Below are 22,265 nucleotides of genomic sequence, written 5' to 3'. Positions count from 1 at the left end.
TCAGAAACACACAGCAGTTATTCAGCAGCCACAATGTTTGGCATTTGTTTCCTGCTTCCAGTTGCAATGATATAGTGTTCACTTAGATCTCTAATATCCAGTAAGGTTACACTGTCCTATTAATAATTTTCCTTATGTAGAACTATTGAGAGGCCCCTGAAATAAAGTAGGCACACATCACACCAATAAATACACAGATATGTGCTATTGGATGATAATCCTGGACTGCAAATGGTAACTGGCCAAACGTTTATTGAACACCTACTATGGGCAAGGTACTGTATTAGGTTTCTATAAGGCCCTACAGGATCTGCCACTCCTCACCCATTTTCTATCAGACCTCATCTCCTACCCTCCAACTGCCAAGTACATACTCTGCTCCAGCTAACTATATTGACCTTCCTGTTTCTTAGACTTGCCAGGTATGTGCCCAACTTAGGATCATCACATAGCTGTTCCTGTTGGCACTTTCTTCCTCTAGGTATACTCAGGGCTAACTCCTTCCCCTTCTTCAAGTCTGCTCAAATACAATCTTCTCAATGAAACCTACAATGAACACCCTTTACAAAATTATAGTCTTTCCAACTCTACTTCCCAATCCCTTTTACCCTGTATTCTTTTTTTCTTTTCCCATTGCACATATTGTCTAATAAGATACTATATATTTATGTGTTGATTATGTGTTCTCACTATCATGTGAGCTCCACAAGAGGAGAGATTTTGTTGTTTCTATTTTGCTCACTGATTATCCCAAGTGCCTAGAAAAGTTCCCGCACATACTAAGTGCTCAATAAATATTTGCTTCATGAATGAGCGAAAAAAAATTAATGAAGTCATATATATTGCCCACTGTCCAGTACGACTTCACCTAAACCATGTAAAACAAAAAGGGACTTTGACATCTTGTTCTAAAACTCTCTGGGCCCCAGACTCCACATGAATTTTATTGAGCAAATTTGAGGTTACCGTCACTTTCTCCTTACATGTATTCTTCCGTTTATTTCCAATAATATTTAAATAAAGTAAACATGCCAATGACCAATGACTGAAGAAGACTACTTCTATATATTCATAACTGACTTCTCAGAGGTTACTGTAACCTTTTTGCTCTGGTTCCTCTCTCCTTCCCCTACCTATGGATCTGTCACCATCTTCCATTTTTCATTCTCTCCACTGTCCGACTCTGGTCTCATCCACTACCGCAGTTTCATTTTTTCACTCTACAGAGGTGATTCCCAAATCTAGACCCCTTGAGCCTCACCTCTTCTCCCAGCTTGCATTCTATGTTTTCTAGGCCTACTTAGATGATTCCATTTGAGTGTCTCATTGGTACATAAAAGTAAACAGGTTTAAAACTAAACTCCTTGTCTTCTCTTTGAGACTGGCTTCTCCTGACTTTCTACTTTCATTGGGCAATCACCGCCTCCCAGTCCCTACACTCAAATCCTGGCATATCCTGACTCACCTCCCTAAATGGGCCCCACCTCACCTTTGCACCTAATCTAGCTGGTTGCCAAATCTTTCACTCTTCGTGAATCCGTTCTCGTCATCTCCAGGGCTATGACCTCATATCAGAATCCCAACTCTAACCCATTTTCGACAACCAAGTTAATTAGTTTTCATAAAGTGCAATTCTGATTTGTCAATCCCTTGCTCAGAAACTTTCAATAGCTCCCCCTTTCCTACTTTTGAGTACAAATTCCTTACTCTAGTATTCAAGATCCTACAAGAATCATTCCTTTCTTTCATTTTTTTAAAATATATTTTTATTGATTTCAGAGAGGAAGGGAGAGGGAGAAAGAGATAGAAACATCAATGATGAGAGAGAATCATCTATTGGCTGCCTCCTGCACGCCCTTACTGAGGACTAAGGAATGTGCTCGGACAGGAATTGAACCTTGACCTCCAGGTTCATAGGTCAATGCTCAACCACTGAGCCAGACCGGCAGGGTTACGTCTCTCATTTTTATAAATAACAGGAGTATGCGCTACTGTTCAAAGTTCTTCCCTAGACATTCAATTAGTTCTATTAAATCTTCACATTAAGCTTGTAAGGAAAACATCGTTATCGGGTTTTACAGATGGGGAAACTAAGTTCCAGGTGACTTCCTGACAAAAGTGGTTTACTCAGAGCTGGTCCAAGGACGCCAGCATCATGCTCCACTCACTGCTCCTTCCACTATTTCCCATCTGCTTCTCATTTCCCTCACGCACTCAACTGCACAAACAATATTTGGTGAATGACATTACATTTTTTAAAAATCGCTAGATGTCAAATAAAGCAAACATGCTGACGGCTGGGATGCACAGCTTTCCACACACCTTTTTTGCGCTTCTTTGCTGGTGATCGGCAGCTTTTGCTCCAGTGACCCTCCCTTTCTCCACGGGAGAAAGCAGCGCGGGTCCCCAACGAAACGCTGCTGCGCACGGCCCCTTTAAGGCTGCGGGCAGCGCGTGCCCACAGTCCCTTCAAATGGACCAATAACAGAGCGATGGGCGGTCTGTCGCGAACCAATAAACGACGAGGACACTGCGGGGTGTGCGGCGGCCTAAGCGGTTTCAAACGGCTTAGAACAGGCCCCTCGGATCTGACCCGGAGGAGGTGAGTGGCCGGTGGTCGCGACCCACCCTCCCAGGCCCCCGGGTCCGGGCGTCGCGCGCGCGGAGGGTCGCTGAACCCCCCGGGCGGGGTGTCTCCATGGACGCGCGCTCCGTCGCTCCACGAACCCGGCAGGTCTGACGCGGCGAATCGGGGCGGAGGCCCGAGACCCGCGGCTGGCAGGGCGGGGGGCGTGGGCGCTCTGGTGCGGCCCAGGCCGAGGCTGGGGAACCGGGTTACCGGAGCGCGCCGCGGAGGGATGCGGACCGCAGCGTCCCAGGGATGCGGAAAGCGCAGGGCCGCGCCTGGCGGCTGAGGGTGTTCCGAGACTGGGGCGGGGGCCCTGCGAAATGGCCCTGCTATCGTGCCCGTCGCGTAATCGTTAAATGAATGAATGAGTGAATGAGAGCCTGGGAGGGCCTTAGTGGTTGGTTGTGAAGGGCCTGGGCGCCTCACGGCCTGACAAGCACAGCCTGTGCACCTGTGCTCCTACCGGCTTGCTGGGATTTTAACGATTCTGATCGTAGCGCTCAGTCCTTACGCCTGCGTTCCCTCTCCAAAGGTGTCAGTAGAGCCCAGGTATCTTTCCAGCTCTGAAGGTTTGCGGGAGGAGGGGAGGCAATACAATAGCCAGCAGTTTAGATGAAGCAGGCCTTGGCCCTTTAAGGTGGGGGCTCGGTCAGCTAGAGTCCTGCTTCTTAGCTGCTAACAGTCTTTGGCTGTTGATATAGTTACCCTGCAATCGTGGTAATTGTCAGGCAGGATTTAAATGTATCCCATTTTGTATCTGGGATAGAAAATTGTGCAGGTGATGTCGCCAGGGTGGCTCCTGTGTGTTAGAAAACATATTCGCGTTGATAAACCTCATCAAATAAGTTGGTTGTTTTTGTTTTCATTCAATATCAATAGAGGGTGAAGTAGTTTTTGCAGAACTTGCCCCAAATTGATGCATGGCTCTAATTTAATTCTCATTGGGAACCAAGGCATCAAATCTTGACCCAGAAAGGCTGCCTGTGTTATTTTACACATAATTATAGTAATTGAAAACTCATTTTTGGAGAGGCGAACTCCTCCTATCTCCATTTTCATCACCCTGAAAAGTCCTTCTTTGACCTAAAGAGCCAATTTTTAAGCACCAATCTTCTGAAAATTTTAAGTCTAAAAGATTTGGACTTTTCTTAAGTGACTGGACAAACTAATGTTTTTATAAAACGTGATGACGAGAAAAGATGAAATTGCTTTATTTTGCCAATATAAATTAAACCTACTTGGTAAACTCCTGAGAAAAAAATTATACAAGTATTTAAAGAATGTTCATTCGGGCAATGGCAAGCAAAGATAGTCCATAACAATACACCTTTTACTTTATTACTTTTAAGGTTTTGATAATCAAGTACCAGTAAGTTATGAACTTCTACAGATGATAGCTGAGTTTTAATTACAATAAATTTGAGTACCTTACTGTTATGAACACTGTTCATGGTTTTGGGGAGGCAATTAAAAATAATAAACATCTTTAACAATGCCTTACAGTGGTTCTCAATCTTCTGGCCCTTTAAATACAGTTCCTCATGTTGTGACCCAACCATAAAATTACTTTTGTTGCTACTTCATAATTGTAATGTTGCTACTGTTATGAATCATAATGTAAATATCTGATATTCAGGATGGTCTTAGGCGACCCCTTTGAAAGGGTCGTTCGACTGCCAAAGGGGTCGCGACCCACCGGTTGAGAATATAGTTTAATATCTTGATGGGGTATGAAAACTTTTCTTTATATTGGAGTAAAGCCAGGTTCTCCATTTGTATGGGGCGCGGCTACAGTGTTTTGGACAGGTTCAAGCCTCATTAAAGGACAGGGTCCTCTCATTGCCACGCGCAAGTCCCAGCTGGAGGGCAGAGCCTTCCCAGCACAAATACAGCCAACAGCTATAGCTGTAAGCTTGAATCTGTGGTCCGAACACGTGGCCCCACGTTCCTTGTGATAGATCGTTCAGGTGCATGTAGTTGAGTAGGGTTGAAACTCACAAGAATGCTGTAAACATCTTGATCACGCCCCTACTTTGCCTCGTGGCGTCTGATATAAAATAAAGACACGGCTTGTGGGCGCTGGTGCTGTCTCCTTATCAGGGAGCAGCGTCCCACGGAGACCCAGCTTTCATTCTCTTGTCTCTCTTTTCTTAATCCTTTCATCACCCCCACTCAGGATCACCCTTGGCTGTGCTGGCACGGCACACATTTGACTTAATAGAATCTCATTGGTTCATTCAACAAATACTGAGATTGATGCCCAACGTGTGTTAAACGTTGTTCTAGACCAGGGGTGAGTAAACTTTTTGACTCGAGGGCCACAGTGGGTTCTTAAACTGGACCGGAGGGCCGGAACAAAAGCATGGATGGAGTGTTTGTGTGAACTAATATAAATTCAAAGTAAACATCATTACATAAAAGGGTACGGTCTTTTTTTTTTTAGTTTTATTCATTTCAAACGGCTGTTCTAGATTCTGGGAGTACACTAGTGAACCAGAAAAAGCCAGTAACCTAAGGGAGTTTGACAGTTTTATCTCTCACACACTTTGCTTCTATAATTCCTCTCACCCAGCTCTGGTTCTTGAACAAAATAAATGCTCAAATACTTTTACTAACAGTGGCTACATTTACTGAATGAATACTCATTGGATGCCACGTTTTATCATTTTTAATCCTCACAACTTTTTACAGATGAGCAACTTGTTCAAGACCACACAACAGATAGAACTTGAATTTGGACCTGAGTTAGTCTGTCTCCAGGGTCTTTGCTTTTAACCTACCGTTCTGTGAAGTAATAGGATTTGTTAGGGAGAATTCAGGAGCAATTTCTGGGTTAGGTCTCCCTTGTTAATACTTCTGTCAGAGACATGATGAAATATGGATGATAGGCTTGGTAGTTTTCAGGAAAGATGGAGCAGTTCAGAATATAGTATTTACCATATTGGAGATGGACAGCTGTGACAGTGGGGGGAGTGCACTAAGAGGGAGCATAAAATCTAATCATTAATGGATTCCTGGTGGTCAGTGTTGAAGAGTTTTGAGATTCTTATACGATTTTCATATTTTTACCTCTAAAGTTCAGAATATGTTACTTAGTTTATTCCTGTCAGGGCAGTTGCCCTGTTTACTTGATGGATCTCAAACACATTAAGCTTATTCTTTTTGACCTTTGAATTTGCTGTTCTCTTCCTGGAACTACCCCTACTTCAAACCAGTCTTTGTATACAGGCTCCACTCAGATCTCAACTCAAATGTCATCTCTTTAAAGAGGCATTTTCTCAGCTCCCAATTAGAGTAGCCCTCCTGATCACTTTTACCTTACTTTCCTTTTTTATTTACATAGTAACATTTATTGCTACTTGATAGGTCATATATTGTTTGCTTGTATATTGTCTAATTTCCTCAGAAACGAAAGCAAAGTGTAGTTTTTTTTTTCCTATCTGTAAGGCTACCTTGATGCCTCAAACAACACTTTGAACAAAAAAAGTGGTAAAAAAAATATTTGTTGAACAAAATTGGCCAAAACCGTGATTGTCTTCTCTATGTGCTCAAGTGATAAAGACAATATATAACTAAAGCTGGCTGTGTTACCATGTCTTTGAATGTAAGCAATGTTTCAGCAGACAAATTTGGAAAGTCTTCAACTAAGGAAACTGGAAAAATTATGATTTTAATGTTTGTATCTACTGAGAGGGAAAGTAGATGTGGCTCCCCACTTTTATTGTTTTCAATTTTTAGAAATTTTCAAATCTAGGGAAGTTTTTAGGGGTACTGGTCAAGTATATTGTAGGATTTCCCTCTATTAGAATTTATCTGATATTTTCTCATGCTTAGACTGGGGTATGGAAGAGAGAGGGAAAGACAGAGAGAAACACATCTATTGGTTGCCTCCTGTACAAGCCCTGACCAGGGCCCAAGCTATAGAGGAGACTGCAACCAAGGTACATACATTTGACCAGAATTGAACCCGGACCCTTTGGTCCACAGGCCAACGCTCTGTCCACTGAGCAGAACTGGCTAGGGCTAAAGTTCATTCTTTTTTTTCTTTTTTTTTTCAGAGAGGAAGGGAGAGGGATAGAGAGTTAGAAACATCGATGAGAGAGAAGCATCGATCAACTGCCTCCTGCACACCCCCTACTGGGGATGTGCCTGCAACCAAGGTATATGCCCTTGACTGGAATCAAACCTGGGACCCTTCAGTCCCCAGGCCGACGCTCTATCCAGTGAGCCAAACTGGCTAGGGCTAAAGTTCATTCTTTATGTTGTAAACTACTAAAGGTTTTGACAAATGCATAATGTCATTTATCCACTATTGGAATATCATAAGGATAGTTTCATTGTCCTAAAAATTCTCTGTACTTAACCATTTTCCTTTTCTTTCTCCCCTGTCCCAGGGCAACCACTGATGATTTATTGTTTCCATAGTTTTGCCCTTTCTAGAATGTCATGTAATTGGGAGTATACAATATGTACCCTTTTGAACTGGCTTCTTTCACTTAGCAACATCTATTTAAGGTTTTTCCATGTGTTTTTGTGGCTTGATAACTCATTCCTTTTTATTGCTGAACTAGAGGCCTGGTGCACGAAATTCTTGCAGGAGTAGGCCTTCCTTCCCCTGGCTGCCGGCACTGGCTTCCCTCTGGCACCTGGGACCTGGGCTTCCCTCGAAGCCCTGGCTTAGTCTGGAAGAATGTTGGTCTAATTAGCATATTATGCTTTTATTATTATAGAAGACTAGAGGCTCAGTGCACAAAATTTTTGCACTCGGTGGGGGGGCGGGGAGGTCCCTCAGCCCAGCCTGTGCCCTCTCGCAGTCCAGGAGCCCCATGATCGATTGCCCCAAAGAAGTAGGACCCACCTACCGGCAGGATTCCTCAATGGATTTCCCCAAAGAGATAGGCCTTACCCACCCAGCCAGAGCTCCGCAATGGATTGCCCCTGCAGAGGGAGGCCCCGCCCACATGCTGCAGCATCGCCAGATAGCCTGGGCCTCCCTCTGCAGGGCAATCATGGAGCCCCCTGATTGATCAATTGCCCTGGTGGCCTGGGCCTCCCTCTGCAGGGTGATCATGGGACAATGGCCGGGTCCCCAACCAATTGTATCGCACCTGCCTTGGCTGGCCTGGTGCCAGTGGGTGTCATAGCGTGGTCGTCCAGAAGGTTGTCTAGACGGTCGTTCTGTTGTTCAGCCGTTCAGTTGATTTGCATATTACGCTTTTATTATTATAGATAATAGTCCATTGTATGGATATACCACAGTTTGTTTACCATTCACCTATTGAAGAATATCTTAGGCACTTCTAGTTTTTGACAGTTATGAAAAAGCTGCTCTACACATTTGTCTACAGGTTTTTGTGTGCATACAAATTCATTTGGGTAAATACCTAAGTGTGTGATTGCGGGTCATATGGTAAGAGAGAAAGAGAGATAGAAAGAAACATCAATGATGAGAGAGAATCATTGATCAGCTGCCTCCTACACACCCCACACTAGGGATTGAGCTTACAACCCAGGCATGTGCTCTGACCAGGAATGGAACCCTGACCTCCTGCTTCATAGGTTGACACACAACCACTGAGCCACTATGTTTTTCCGTCTTTGTTTATATTAAGTCAAACATCAATTTATACAATTCTCTCCAACTTCCAGAGGAAACTGATATCTCAAACATAAGTCCTTTTTATAATGTACTTTTTACTGAGATCTAACTTTTTTCCCCTGATAACACTTATTAAGTGCCATAGAAAATATTGGTTTCCATGTTGTTTATTCCTGGGATATGAGATGCATTCAAAGCATAATTCTTACTCAGTTGGAATGGTCAGACATTTTTGCATAGATATGATGTCAGATAAGCCATGGTGACTTTAGGTCTCTTCAAACATGATTTTTGTTCTTTTAATGAGATAAGAAACCTACTTTTTTTGATAACTTAATTATATTTCTTAGAGGTTTGTTGGTAAAGTAACTTTTAGATTCTTTCTATAAAGGTGAGAAAAAGTTGAGTAGTTTCAAGTATTTTTTGAAATGAAATTCATTTGTTTAATGTGGATGCCATTTTTCTCTTTTCAATAATAAGGCTTAAAGTAGCATTTTATTTTTCTGAAAGTCAACTACCAAGAAATAAATCAAAAAAATCTTTTTAGCGGGTATCACATTTTTTTTATTGATTGCTTTTAAAGAGAGAGGAAGGAGGGAGAGAGAAAAAGAGAAACATTGATTTGTTGTTCCACTTATTTATGCATTCATTGGTGATTCTTGAATGTGCTGTGACCAGGGATCACACCTGCAGATTCTCTTCTGTTTTACTCATATGCATAGATAATATTTAATAAATCATTTTCTGAACAGTTTCCATTTTGTCTTGTTAAGGAGAATATTACTACCTTAATTTGTTGAATTATGAAGTTTTTACATGTCCAGTTGTCTCTTCATGCTCTAGTAAAGAAAAGAAGCAATAACCAAAATAAGATGAGCTATGTGTAGACTATGATATTTGGTAAGAGATCTAGTTATTCAGAAATAGTCGATGCATTTATGACAAAAGATAGAAACCCTCATAATAATAATCTTGAGTTCTGATGTCAGAGACTGGGCTGTACAATCAGTGGATTTTTTTCCTCTCTGAATTTTTAGTTCACTAATAAGCACCATACTGGATATTATTCATTTGTGTGTATGCACTGTACTATGCTTATTGAGGTTATCTGTATTCCTGTGTCAAAGAAAGTGTTGGTCATACCTTTTATGATAAATACTTATTCAGTATTCATTTTGTATCATACTCTGAAAGAAAGGCATGAGTAAGATACATTCCAGCCCTTGCCCTTGAGGTGTTCAAAATCTAATGGAAATAGTGTGAAAAACTTAATGGGGCCCTAACCGGTTTGGCTCAGTGGATAGAGCGTTGGCCTGCGGACTCAAGGGTTCCAGGTTTGATTCCGGTCAAGGGCATGTACTTTGGTTGCGGGCACATCCCCAGTGGCGGGTGTGCAGGAGGCAGCTGATTGATGTTTCTCTCTCATTGATGTTTCTAGCTCTCTATCCCTCTCCCCTCCTCTCTGTAAAAAATCAATAAAATATATTTAAAAAAAAACTTAATGGGGATATAATGAAATAATATCTTAATTACCTAACTCAAAAGTATTGTTTACTTAGCCTTGAAGTCTCAAATGAGGGTAACCATCTAAATAAAGGTAACCTGGGTCTGCTCCCTAGTAGAGCTTCATGCCTATCCTTTGGAATCTAAATTTCCACTTGAACCCCTATTTGGGATGGAAGATGTTAGGGCACTTACTAATTGTCTTCAGCTTCACTAACTTGAGTCCTAGACTGGTCTGGTGGTGATTTAAGGCTTTAGTAAGGTGTGTTTTTTTATGTAGTTTAGGTGGATGAATACAGGCTTAAACACACAACACCACCACCACCACCACCACCACCACACACACACACACACACACACACACACACACACACGCCGCCCCCCCCCCTCCCCCCCCAGCGCTCATTTGTTTAGAGCATCGCCTAATACAGTGGTTCTCAACCTTCTGGCCCTTTAAATACAGTTCCTCATGTGATCCAACCATAAAATTATTTTCGTTGCTACTTCATAACTGTAATGTTGCTACTGTTATGAATCGTAATGTAAATATCTGATATGCAGGATGGTCTTAGGTGACCCCTGTGAAAGGGTCATTCGACCGCCAAAGGGGTTGAGAACCGCTGGCCTAATACAACAAGGTTCCAGATACAAGGTTGTGGTTTCGATCCAGGTTCAGGGCACATACAAGAATCAACCAGAGAATCATAAATGGATGGAACAGCACACTGATGTTTCTCTCTCTCTCTCTCTCACTCTCTCTCTTTCTCTCTCTCTCTCTCTTTCTCTCTCTGTGCCCTTCCCTCCTCTAAAAATCAAATTAATTTAAAGAACACAAATATATTTCTTGGCATATGAAGGAGACACAAAATACAGTCAAACCTTGTAAGCTGAGATTGAGGAAAAATTACTCTTATGAAAAGAAAATTAAAACTCATTGATAACCTACGGATAGCTCAGAAACCATTACTTAACTCCCTGAAATATTACTAATCCAGTTTCTCCTTCAATTTTCTCAAGAATTCTTCATATTAAATTAGATGAATGAACAATTGTATTTGCACGCAAGGTATATATATTTTTAATTTCAGAGAGAGGGAGGGAGAGAGAAACATTGGTCAGTTGCCTAATTAACCCCCCCACCTTTTGGTGCACTGGAGTGATGCTCCAACCAACTGAGCCACACAGGCCAGGACCATGCAAGACTTCTTTAATCTAGATACATAGACTTGTAGTGAATTGTTGGCCAGTTTTTGAAAATACATTTTATTCACAAGAAGAGTGCTATTTTTCTATTTCTCCTGCTATTACCTTCCATGATATCTTATATCATTGTCTTGGATTCCTCGGATTGTAGAGAAGGAAGTCAGTGAAAGAGTGAGCGAAGCAGCACAGGCTGCCAGAAATCTTTTCTGGGCCTTTGAGTTGCCATTTGAAGAACACTGACTGCTCAAGTTAATGAAGTAAGCAGCTTACATAATGGGGGCTACATATTTATACATCCTGATGCTTTGGCTATCTCCTACAGTTTTTTTCACCCTTGGAGAGGGATTAGGATTATGATACTAGGAACTGGTCATCTCCTTTGTTTCTGGGACATTACTTGTGTTGCCACCGAAAAGGAGTTCTTCCCAATTGTGCTGGAGTCCTCCTGGTTGGTCCTTAATTTTGCCTCTTGCCTTAGAAACCCTGTGGGCTCAGCAGTGGTCGGCAAACTGCGGCTCGCGAGCCACATGCGGCTCTTTGGCCCCTTGAGTGTGGCTCTTCCTAAGCTTTAGGAGTACCCTAATTAAGTTAATAACAATGTACCTACCTATATAGTTTAAGTTAAAAAAATTTGGCTCTCAAAAGAAATTTCAATCGTTGTACTGTTGATATTTGGTTCTGTTGACTAATGAGTTTGCCGACCACTTTTCTGCAGACCTCTGGGGGAAGAGAGGAGGCCCCTTTAAGCAGTTAGCGTTTGCCGGGAGGGGCCCGGGAAGGGGCGGGCACTCTGACAGCGCGCTCTGGGCCCCGCCCCTGGAGGAGGTGTTTCCCAGCGGGCCAGCCGCACCAATGCCGCCGCCTGCGCGGTATTCCTGCTGATTCTGCTGCAACATTAATGCCCTGACCTCTCCCTGCCTGGGGAGCGTAAGTGTCAAACTGCGGTGAGAGTCTAGCATCCCTTGCCCTTGCCGGACGCCCTGGTGGACAGAACAGGGGACTTTTCTGGCCTATCAGAGGCTGAGGCGGTGAAAGAGCGTAAACAATGCCGGCTTCAGTGAGCTAAAACCTGGGGCATCTGCTTTACTTCTGGGTGGCGACAGCGGCCCTTAGAGTGCTTGTTCGGATGTGCAGTGATTGAGTGGTGCCTACAACCTGGCTTTGCCTCCCCTCGCTCCTGCTTAGAGTGAGGAGAGGGTTGCTTTTACCCGAGTACAGCCTTGTCGAGCTGGATGGGTACAGCTGAATCCAGTGCCTTTGGGCCTTGGATCCTTACCCAGGATTTGGAGACCCGAGTAGCTTCGGGATGAGTAAGCGTTAGGTTTTCACCTACCTTGGTACAACTGAGCAGTAACTCTCAAAGTTGACCCAATTCACAGTCAGGTTTAGATTTCAGCCTCCCCAGAGGCCTGTGTTGTTGTCAGGTCCACCTTTTGGAGACATTGACAGTGATCATCTGTTAGGGAGAGTCCAGTTAACTTTCTTTAACTGATGTGTAGCACGATGTGAAAGAAAGAGATAACTCTTTACCCTTCCTTCTCTCTGAAGGAATTTATGGGAAGCCACCATCCCAGGACTAGAACAGCAAGCACACCCAAGTTTGTTCAGAAAACCTGCTAGAGAAGCCATTTAGATTTCTGATCCCTAATAATACAGAATACTCCTGCAAGAGGATAATACTTGTCCTTGTTAATGGGAATTACCTGGAGGCAGTGATTTTTTTAAATTAAAGGAAAATCTTGCTATTTTGTTACTGGCTACTTAGAGATTTTGTTTGGCTTGGCCAAATAATAAAAAACTTAAATTTTATGCCAGTTACACAATTGTTATGCTTCTGTAACCCAGTTATTTATTCCTAGACATGGTTTGAGTAAAGATTCCTGGGCATGTTTGTGTATTCTGTTTTGTCCTTGTTTTTGGAACTTTTTTGCAGTGAGACTATCATCATACTTCATTGGTCATTCAAAAGGGTTGATTTTTGAGTGGGCAAAATTTTTCCTTAAACTTCTCTCAGACTCATTCTGTGCTTCTGCAGTAGCCAGAAGTGAGAGCCTAGGAATGGTAATCAGATCCAAATCTCTTGTATTGTAATAGTGAAGAGCTTTTGTAGGTCAAGGACTTGGAAATTAGCCATAAAATAGTTTTGCTGCTTTAAGCTTCTTCCCAAGTAGAAAGCTAAAACAATTTATTTAGTAGCTGTATAATTATTCTTTTTTTTTTTTTAATATATTTTATTGATTTTTACAGAAAGGAAGGAAGAGAGTTAGAGAGTTAGAAACATCGATGAGAGAGACATCGATCAGCTGCCTCCTGCACATCTCCCACTGGGGATGTGCCTGCAACCCAGGTACATGCCCTTGACCGGAATCAAACCTGGGACCTTTCAGTCCGCAGGCCGACGCTCTATCCGCTGAGCCAAACCGGTTTCGGCTATAATTATTCTTATAGACCAGTGATGGCGAACCTATGACACGTGTGTCAGAGGTGACACGCGAACTCATTTTTTTGGTTGATTTTTCTTTGTTAAATGGCATTTAAATATATAAAATAAATATCAAAAATATAAGTCTTTGTTTTACTATGGTTGCAAATATCAAAAAATTTCTATATGTGACACGACACCAGAGTTAAGTTAGGGTTTTTCAAAATGCTGACACGCCGAGCTCAAAAGGTTCGCCATCACTGTTATAGACTGTCAAGTTATAGGAAAGGACACCATACTTAGACCCTTGGGTGGTGGGAAGAGTAATGGACTGAGAGATAGACATAGGTTCTAGACCCAGCTCTAACATTACTCATGATTTAATCTCTCTGCACTTTACTTTTAGCTGATTGATGCATCAGAAAATTCATAAATTTCTTGAGTCTGTATGTTATGATAGTATATAATGCATATTTAATAGGCAATTTGTTATTTAATTGAATACAAAACTGAAAAGTCAGACATTTTGAAATTTATTCTTAGTTCTGTCTTTATGTATAACCTTAGAAACATTTCTTTTTTTAAAATATATTTTATTGATTTTTTACAGAGAGGAAGGGAGAGGGATAGAGAGTTAGAAACATCGATGAGAGAGAAACATCGACCAGCTGCATCCTGCACACCCCCCACTGGGGATGTGCCCGCAACCAAGGTACATGCCCTTGACCGGAATCGAACCCGGGACCCTTTAGTCCACAGGCCAACGCTCTATCCACTGAGCCAAACCGGTCAGGGCTAGAAACACTTCTTAACCACTGGTCTAAAAATAAACAATTACATCCATCTAAAATTTTTTCAGCACTAGAGTGGACTATATGGTATTTTAGCTCTTTAGACACATCAGTGGTATAAGATTATAATACTTCTGTAGAACATTTATTTTATAGCTGGCCTCCTTACCTTTGCCTCTGGTTTAGGTTAGTGTAGAACCTGAGAGCTCTGAATAATTTGAAGTTTCTGAATATTTGTAGTATGGACTAGATTGAATGAACCATAGCAAGCATTATATATACTAGAGGCCCAGTGCACGACATTCATGCACTGCAGGGCGTTGGGATCCCTCAGTCTGGCCTGTGCCCTCTGGCAGTCCAGGACCCCTCGGGGCATGTCCGTCTGCTGGCTTAGGCCCACTCCCCACTGAAGGCTAGTGAGTGCAAGTGGGCAGGACTGCCTAAGCCGGCAGTTGGCCATCCCCCAAGGGGTCCTTAGCACTGCCGTGGAGGCAGGAGAGTCTCCCGCCACCACTGCTGTGCTGCCTCCAGCCATGAGCCCTGCTTCTGGCTGAGCGGCAATCCCCCTGACCCCTAGGAGGCACCTCCTGCATTGAGCATCTGCCCCCTGGTGGTCAGTGCACGTCATAGTGCAGTGATGGCGAACACGCGTGTCAGAGGTGACACGCAAACTCATTTTTTTGGTTCATTTTTCTTTGTTAAATGGCATTTAAATATATAAAAAATATCAAAAATATAAATCTTTGTTTTACTATGGTTGCAAATATCAAAAAATTTCTATATGTGACATGGCACCAGAGTTAAGTTAGGGTTTTTCAAAATGCTGACACGCCGAGCTCAAAAGGTTCGCCATCACTGTCATAGTGACTGGTTGTTCCACCGTTCAGTCGATTTGCATATTAGGGTTTTATTATGTAGGAGGTATATATATATATATATATATATATTCAAATTAATTTTATTAATGATTCTCTTTGTTGGCAATTTTATTCATTCTTTAAGCATCAAGCCTTGCTATGTAACTAACACTTGGTTTTCTGTGTCTATGTTCATAAAATCCAGATCCCTCTGTTCATCCTGGTGCCACATTTCTAACCACTTGAAGTTCATATTTCTCAAGTATAAAATGAAACCTTTATTATTTATTTTATGCTTTTGTTAATCTCAAAGAAAGATTTTCCTTTACAACTGGTAGAGTGAGCTCTCAATGAAATAACAGTAGGAGGCGGGGTTGGACTGCTTGGGTAATCCCAAATTAGAATTAACTGTTGTCATTCCTCTCTTAACCAAGCACAGATAACAGTGTTTTAAAGCACAGTTGGGTAGTTAGGCTTGATTATTAGCCAGCTGCTGATTAGAGATGATTCCCTTTTACCAACTAACTGCATTTTAAATTTCTCTAAATTAAAATGTGTCCTTTTGGAGGCAAATTAACTTGTCTTTTATACATTCTTTCATTTGCTCTTTATATTTTCATTGAGTTAGGTACTCAACAAAATAAATCTTATTTATAAAGTGTGAATAATTTTCATTGTACATGATCTAGAAACCAGATGCTGATGAACTTTAGGAATTTCACCAAGCTAGGAATCAAGAAATCTCTTGTAGCCCGGCCGGTGTGGTAGAACAGTCTCCTACTTAAGTGACTACTGCACACATCTGCACTTGTCTGGCATGCATCTCAAACTCATTTTGTCCAAAACTCATCTTTATCCCTCTCTTCTACCCATTCTACATTTACTCAGTAAGGACATTCTTTGACATTCCTTATATCTCTAAAATTCATCCACTTTTTTCCATCTGCATTGCTACTACCCTTAGGTCCAAGCTACCATCGTTTTTCATTTAGACCACAACCTTCTAACTTAATTTCCCTCCATTGTTACTGCCTTCCAAGCTATTCTTTTTTTAAAAAAATATATTTCTTTATTGATTTCAGAGAGGAAGGGAGAAGGAGAGCGAGATAGAAATATCAGTGATGTGAGACAATCATTGATCAGCTGCCTCCTGCACGCCCCCCTAGTGGGATTGAGCCTGCAACCCAGGCATGTGCCCTTGTCCAGAATTGAACCCAGGACCCTTCAGTTCGCAGGCTGACGCTCTATCCACTGAGCCAAACCGGCTAGGGCTCCAAGCTATTCTTTACATTGCTTTTACATTTGCAGTACATGGTCTTTAAAAAATGCAAGTTTGATAGTATATGTAATTTTTTCTACTTAATAATCCTTCAAAGTCTCCTTTTTACCTTTGGGATAAAGTCCAAATTCTGTAACATTGTTAATAAGACCCTCTAGGTTTTGATCTTTACTTTCCAGCCTGACTCTACAGCCCCTTACTTTCCTTGTTGCATTTCTACTAGTATACTTTACCTTCGCTTAACTTGTTTCAGTTTCTCAGACCACCATAATAAAAGAAATTAGTATAGGTGCCATGTCTATTTTTAAACACTTGTCTCCATTTCTGTACTAATCTCTGAATAAGTTTGTGAACCAGCACAAGTCTTCTGACCACAGTATGTGTAGTTCTGAATGGTACTACAACCGCATGGATGAATTTTACAAATGAAATTTTTAAAAAAAATTTTTATTGAATTGGGAGAGAGAGAGTTGTTGTTCCACTTATTTATGCTTTCATTGGTAGATTCTTGTATGTGCCCTGACCGGGGATCAAACCTGAAACCTTTGCATATCAAGACCACACTCTACTCAACTGAGCTACCCAGCCAGTGAATGAAAAAAACAAGTTATTGAGGATTACAAATAGTATAACATGTATCTAAAGCGCAAAATCAAATGCAATTAATTTTGTTATTTAGGGATACATACCTGTGACTATGGCATAGAACTAAACAAACTTTTAAAAAGTGCTTCTGTGGGGAGAAGGGTAGAGTAGGAAAGAAATGCACAGGTGCACTAATATTGGTAGTGTTCTCATTTTCAGATTGGATGGTAGGTCAACTTTATTATAATGCTTCATAATTCATGTTGTTTATATAAAAATTAAAGTCTAAATTAATTTTATAATTAAAATAATTATGGGAGGGAATTAGTAGAGAAGTGCTTTTTTCCTTAGTATATCAATCATGGAAGAAGACAAAGACAGAGCGAGAGTCCTTGTCACATGCATACACAAATACTGTGTCCATTATGTCAATGTCTAGGGAGGTTTAGGTATGAAGCAAGCCTTTCGTTTTAATAGAAAGATCATAAATACTAACTTTTAAAAACTCAGACTGTAGCGTAATAGAAGCCATTTCAGAAAGAATAATAAAATGGCATCTAAATTTTCTACAAGGCACTAAAGTTGGATAACCTTTTTCTTCATGTTTCCAAAAGTAACTAATAGGAAAAAAAAAAAAGACGAGTATTGTAGTAAACTCATAGAATACCAACAACTGAATATTGTTGTTCACATTCTCTTGGTTGGAAAATGTTTTAAAAGATTCATGGAGCCCTAACCGGTTTGGCTCAGCGGATGGAGCTTCAGCCTACGAACTGAAGGGTCCCAGATTCGATTCCAGTCAAGGGCATGTACCTTGGTTGCGGGCACATCCCCAGTAACGGGTGTGCAGGAGGCAGCTGATAAATGTTTCTCTCTCATTGATGTTTCTAACTCTCTATCCCTCTCCCTTCTTCTCTGTAAAAAATTAAAATATATATTTTTTTAAAAGACCCAGTGAAAAAAATAAAATAAAAAAATAAAAGATTCATGGAGTGTTTCTCTTTGAAAATGAGATAGGAAAGATTGCTTTTGTAGCTCAAACTTGTGCCAGGAAAGTAATGTTAGAGGTTTTTAACCGAGGCTGCACATTAGAATCACCTTGGGACTTAAATAATTTATTGAAGTGAAATTCACATAACATAAAACTTAACCATTGTAACATGAACAATTCAAAAGGCATTTTGTACATTTACAGTACAATGCAACCACCACCTTTATCTAGTTCCAAAACATTTCCATCACTCTACAGTAAAACTCTTTACCCATTAAGCAGTTTCTGCCCAATTCCCTCTCTCCCCAATCCCTGGCAACCACCGTTCTGAGTTCTGACTCTATGGATTAATCTGTTATAATTCTAGATATTTTCATATAATGGAATCATACAATATGGGACCTTTTGTGTTCGGCTTCTTTCACTTAGCATCATATTTGTGAACCTCATTTAGTTGTAGCATCTATCAGTACTTCATTTCATTCCTTTTTATGGCCAAATTATAGTCCATTGTGTGTACATACCACAATTTGTTTATTCCATACATTGATGAACCGGAATGTTCATCACTGGATGGAAAATCTATTGTGAATAGTGCTGCTATGGACATGCATATATGTGTACCTGTTGGAGTACTTGTTTTCAGTTCTTTTGGGTATAAAACTAGGATAGGATGCCCTGAATGGTGTTTCTCAGTGGTTAGAGCATCAGTGACTCAGTGGTTAGAACCCACCCTTGCACCAAAAGGGTTGTAGGTTCATTTCCCAGTCAAGGGCACATACCTGGGTTGCAGGTTTATTCCTGGCCCCAGGAGGGCACATACAGGAGGCAACCAATCAATGTGTTTCTCTCACATCAGTGTCTCTCTCTCTCTCTCTTAATCTCTCCCTTAACTCCCTCCTTTCTACTCTCTCTGGTGAAGATTAATAACAACAACAACAAAAAAAACACTGGTCCTTCACTATAGAGTTTGAGAAGCACTACATAGTTCATTCATTTTTGTTGCTGTATAATATTACACTGAGTGAATATACCATTTATTCATTATTTTTTATGAACTTGTGAAGTGTTGGAACTTTTGATTTTCATGAACAACAGTGTTATGAATAGCCTTGTATAGGTCTTCTGGTGCAGTTGGCATCAATATCTAAGGTAAATACCTAGGAATGGAGTTGCTGGATAGTAGGGTATATACATCTTCAACTTAAATAATACCATACTGTTTTCCAAACTGATGTACTATTTTATCTCCTGCCATTGCTGTATAGAGGTTTTTTTAAAATATATATATTTTATTGATTTTTTAACAGAGAGGAAGGGAGAGGGGTAGAGAGTTAGAAACATCAATGAGAGAGAAACATCAATCAGCTGTCTCCTGCACAACCCCCACTGGGGATGTGCCCGCAACCAAGGTACATGCCCTTGACCAGAATCGAACCTGGGACCCTTCAGTCCGCAGGCCGACGCTCTATCCACTGAGCCAAACCTGTTAGGGCTGTATTAGAGTTTTTGTTTTCTATTAAGGTTTAACTTCTCTAAAATTTGCTGCTGTTGTTTCACAGGGTCCTGGGGATTTTAGAGGAAGTTCTTAATCAAAGTTCCACTTACTCTAATAAACTTTTGCAATTCAGTCTTTGAGTATTTTACTTTCCCTGGAATATTTCCTACATTTTCATGGAGGAAACAAGTAGTAAAGGAAGAGGCATAAACTTTGAATCTCAGTATGATCTCACAGCCTACCAGTTTTGTTGTTCCTGGCAGGTTACTTAATCTTTGTAAGCCTAGTGTACAAAGTGGGCAGAATATCTTTCTTTCATGTAGTTGTTCTTAGTACAAAGTGAATCAACATGTTTAACAAGTACTTTGCTCAATGCCTGATTCATAGTAGACATTATCAAGGTATATATTCATTTTAAAATATATATATTTTATGTCAGCCCGGGACTGGGGATGGAGAGGAGAGATAAGCAAAATCCCTTCTATCCTATATAATAACAGCTAATGTGCAAATTGTCCATTCAGCCGGGAGTTCAGTTGGGAGTTCGACCAGGGGGTGCCCCTCCCTCCCCACTGGCCTGGCCGGATCAGCCCCAATCGGGGTGGGCTGGCCGGACCCCACCCCTGCATGAATTCGTGCACTGGGCCTCTATTGTTATCTATATATGTAAAAGCCTAAGTGACCGAACCATCAGTCAACTGGTTGCTATGATGCGCACTGACCACCAGGGGACAGATGCTCAATGCAAGAGCTGCCCCCTGGTGATCACTGTGCTCCCACAGTGGGCATCAGATGCAGGGCTCATGGCTGGCAAGCGCCATTGCAGGGGCGCGAGCCTCTCCCGATCGGGACTGACTGGGCATGAGCCCAGGGCAGGCGAAGTGGGGCTGGGATGAGTGGGAGTGGCGCAGTGCCTGGCCCGGGCTCCTCCCAGCTGCATGCTGCTTCACGCACTACTACATCCCTTGGGGATGTCGGACTGCCGGTTTTGGCCCGAAACTGGCAGTCCAACATCGCCTGAGGGGTCCCAGATTGCCAGAGAGCGCAGGCCAGGCTGAGGGTCCCCACCAGTGCGTGAATCCGTGCACCGGGCCTCTAATTTATAATATTGAAAAATTGGAAACAATTTAAATTCCATAGGATTGATAAAAATGGAGTGCTAAACATCCTATTCTCAAATATGGGAGAATGTTTGTGACTGTATTAAAAAAAGATTGCGTCCAGCCAGTGTGGCTCAGTTGGTTGAGTACCAAGAGGTTGCTGGTTTGATTCCCAGTCAGGGCACATGCAGAACTGCAGGCTCCATCCACAGTAGGGAGTATGCAGGAGGCAGCAAATTTATATTTCTTTCTCATCCATGTTTCTGTTTCTCTCCCTCTCACTTTCTCTCTGTGAAATCAATAAAAACATTTTTAAAAGTTTTTATGGTTGAGAGTATTACAGATGTCCCCCTTATTTCTCCCCTTGCCCCCTCCCACCCAGTTCCCACCCCACCCAAGGCCTTCAACACCCTATTGCCTGTGTCCATGGGTAATGCATATCCTATATAATAAAAGTGTAATATGGAAATGGAGGAATGGCAGGTCAGCGGGGGGTGGGGCCGGCAAGCAGGTGGCACCAGACCAGCCAAGGCGCATGCCAGCAGGCAGAGGGAGGGGACAGTGATGGGGGTGGGCTGCTCACCAGCCAGCGCTGTCCCCAGATCACCCACCTGATCGCCTCTGGGAGCGGGCCTAAGCCACTAGTCGGACATCCCCTGAGGACACCCCCCCCCAAGTGCACGAGTTTTCGTGCACCAGGCTTCTAGTATGTATTTAAGATCTTTGGTTAATCTCTTCACACATCCTAAAAATATTAACTAACAAACAATCAATCAAAACTCTAAAAAAAAATTTTTAACGAAGAAACTAAAGAATATTTTTAAAAAAGAAAAAGATTCCAAGAGGATTACCCCTCTTCTTTTTTTCATGTATTTTATATACTGTACTAGGGACCCAGTGCACGAATTCATGCACCTTGAAAGGAACTGTGGGCTGCGAAGCTGCGGTGGGCATAGGGGCCGATCTCGGCCCATCTTCCGTGCCCCTGCCCATTCCCTCCCTCCGTGGCCCCCAGTTCCCTCTCCGCCTGGCAACCCCGCTCCAGCCGCCACCACTCCCACTCACTGACAGTGCCTGCCCTGCTCACACCCACTGACAGCGCGGAGCAATTGGGGCCGACGCCAGTATCAGGTGCAAGCAGGGCCAGCACCAGCAGTGGGTGTGAGTGGCAGCTGCTACCCCCGATTGAGCAAGGGGAAGTGGAGAAGTCCTCGGGTGATCAGGGCTGGCAGTTGCTGCTTGCACCCACTGACTGCGCCAAGTGGCCAGCGCTGGCAGTGGGTGCGAGTGAGGCCAGCACTGGCAGCAGGTGTGAGCGCCGGGCGGGACTGCGGCTCGCAGAAGTAAAGAATTTTCAGTAACCACCAGAGGCTCGCACCAATGACAGTGGCCGGTGCCCTACCTTGGTCTGGCGCCCCCACTTACCTGCTCCACCATCCCACCGCAGGCAATGCCTGCCATGTTCCGCAAGTGGGCCCCCTGGTGGTCAGTGCACGTCATAGCGACCGGCTGTTTGATTGTTCCACTGTTTGTTCTATTTGCATATTAGGGTTTTATATTTAGATATATATAGATATGCATTGAAAAAAGTCTGGAAGGACTCAAGTGGACACACACTTTAGTGTTTATCAAAGTGATAAAATTGTGTTTTAATACTTTTCTTCTTTATATATTTTTTGTACTTTCCTGATTTTCTGTAGTTAGCATAAATGACTTTTATAAACAGAAATAAATGTTACCTAAATGAATAGAATAAAGTTATTAAACAAATGTTGACTGTAAACCTCTCTAACTAAAAATTGTTTAAA

At 42.1% G+C, this 22,265-nt stretch overlaps 1 protein-coding gene across 3 annotated transcripts in view; it reads left to right on the top strand.

The window, feature by feature from the left end:
* Positions 1-2,519: 2,519 nt before the first annotated feature.
* CKAP5 (cytoskeleton associated protein 5) overlaps positions 2,520-22,265 on the top strand; it is an 85,644-nt gene continuing 65,898 nt past the window's right edge. For 2 of the 3 annotated variants that reach the window (XM_070427926.1, XM_070427924.1), the window contains exon 1: positions 2,520-2,602. The gene's annotated coding sequence lies outside the window, so the exon portion shown is untranslated. Of the gene's footprint in view, positions 2,603-11,801; positions 11,862-22,265 lie in introns of those variants that run through there. The other variant, XM_070427925.1, reaches the window with a different exon arrangement.

This window comes from Myotis yumanensis, unplaced genomic scaffold, assembly GCF_028538775.1.
Source record: "Myotis yumanensis isolate MYYU_CA2020_CCGP unplaced genomic scaffold, mMyoYum1.0.hap1 SCAF_10, whole genome shotgun sequence".
Classification (NCBI taxonomy): domain Eukaryota; kingdom Metazoa; phylum Chordata; class Mammalia; order Chiroptera; family Vespertilionidae; genus Myotis; species Myotis yumanensis.
Note: the sequence above shows the minus strand (reverse complement) of the source record. Positions and strands in the feature narration are given on the sequence as shown.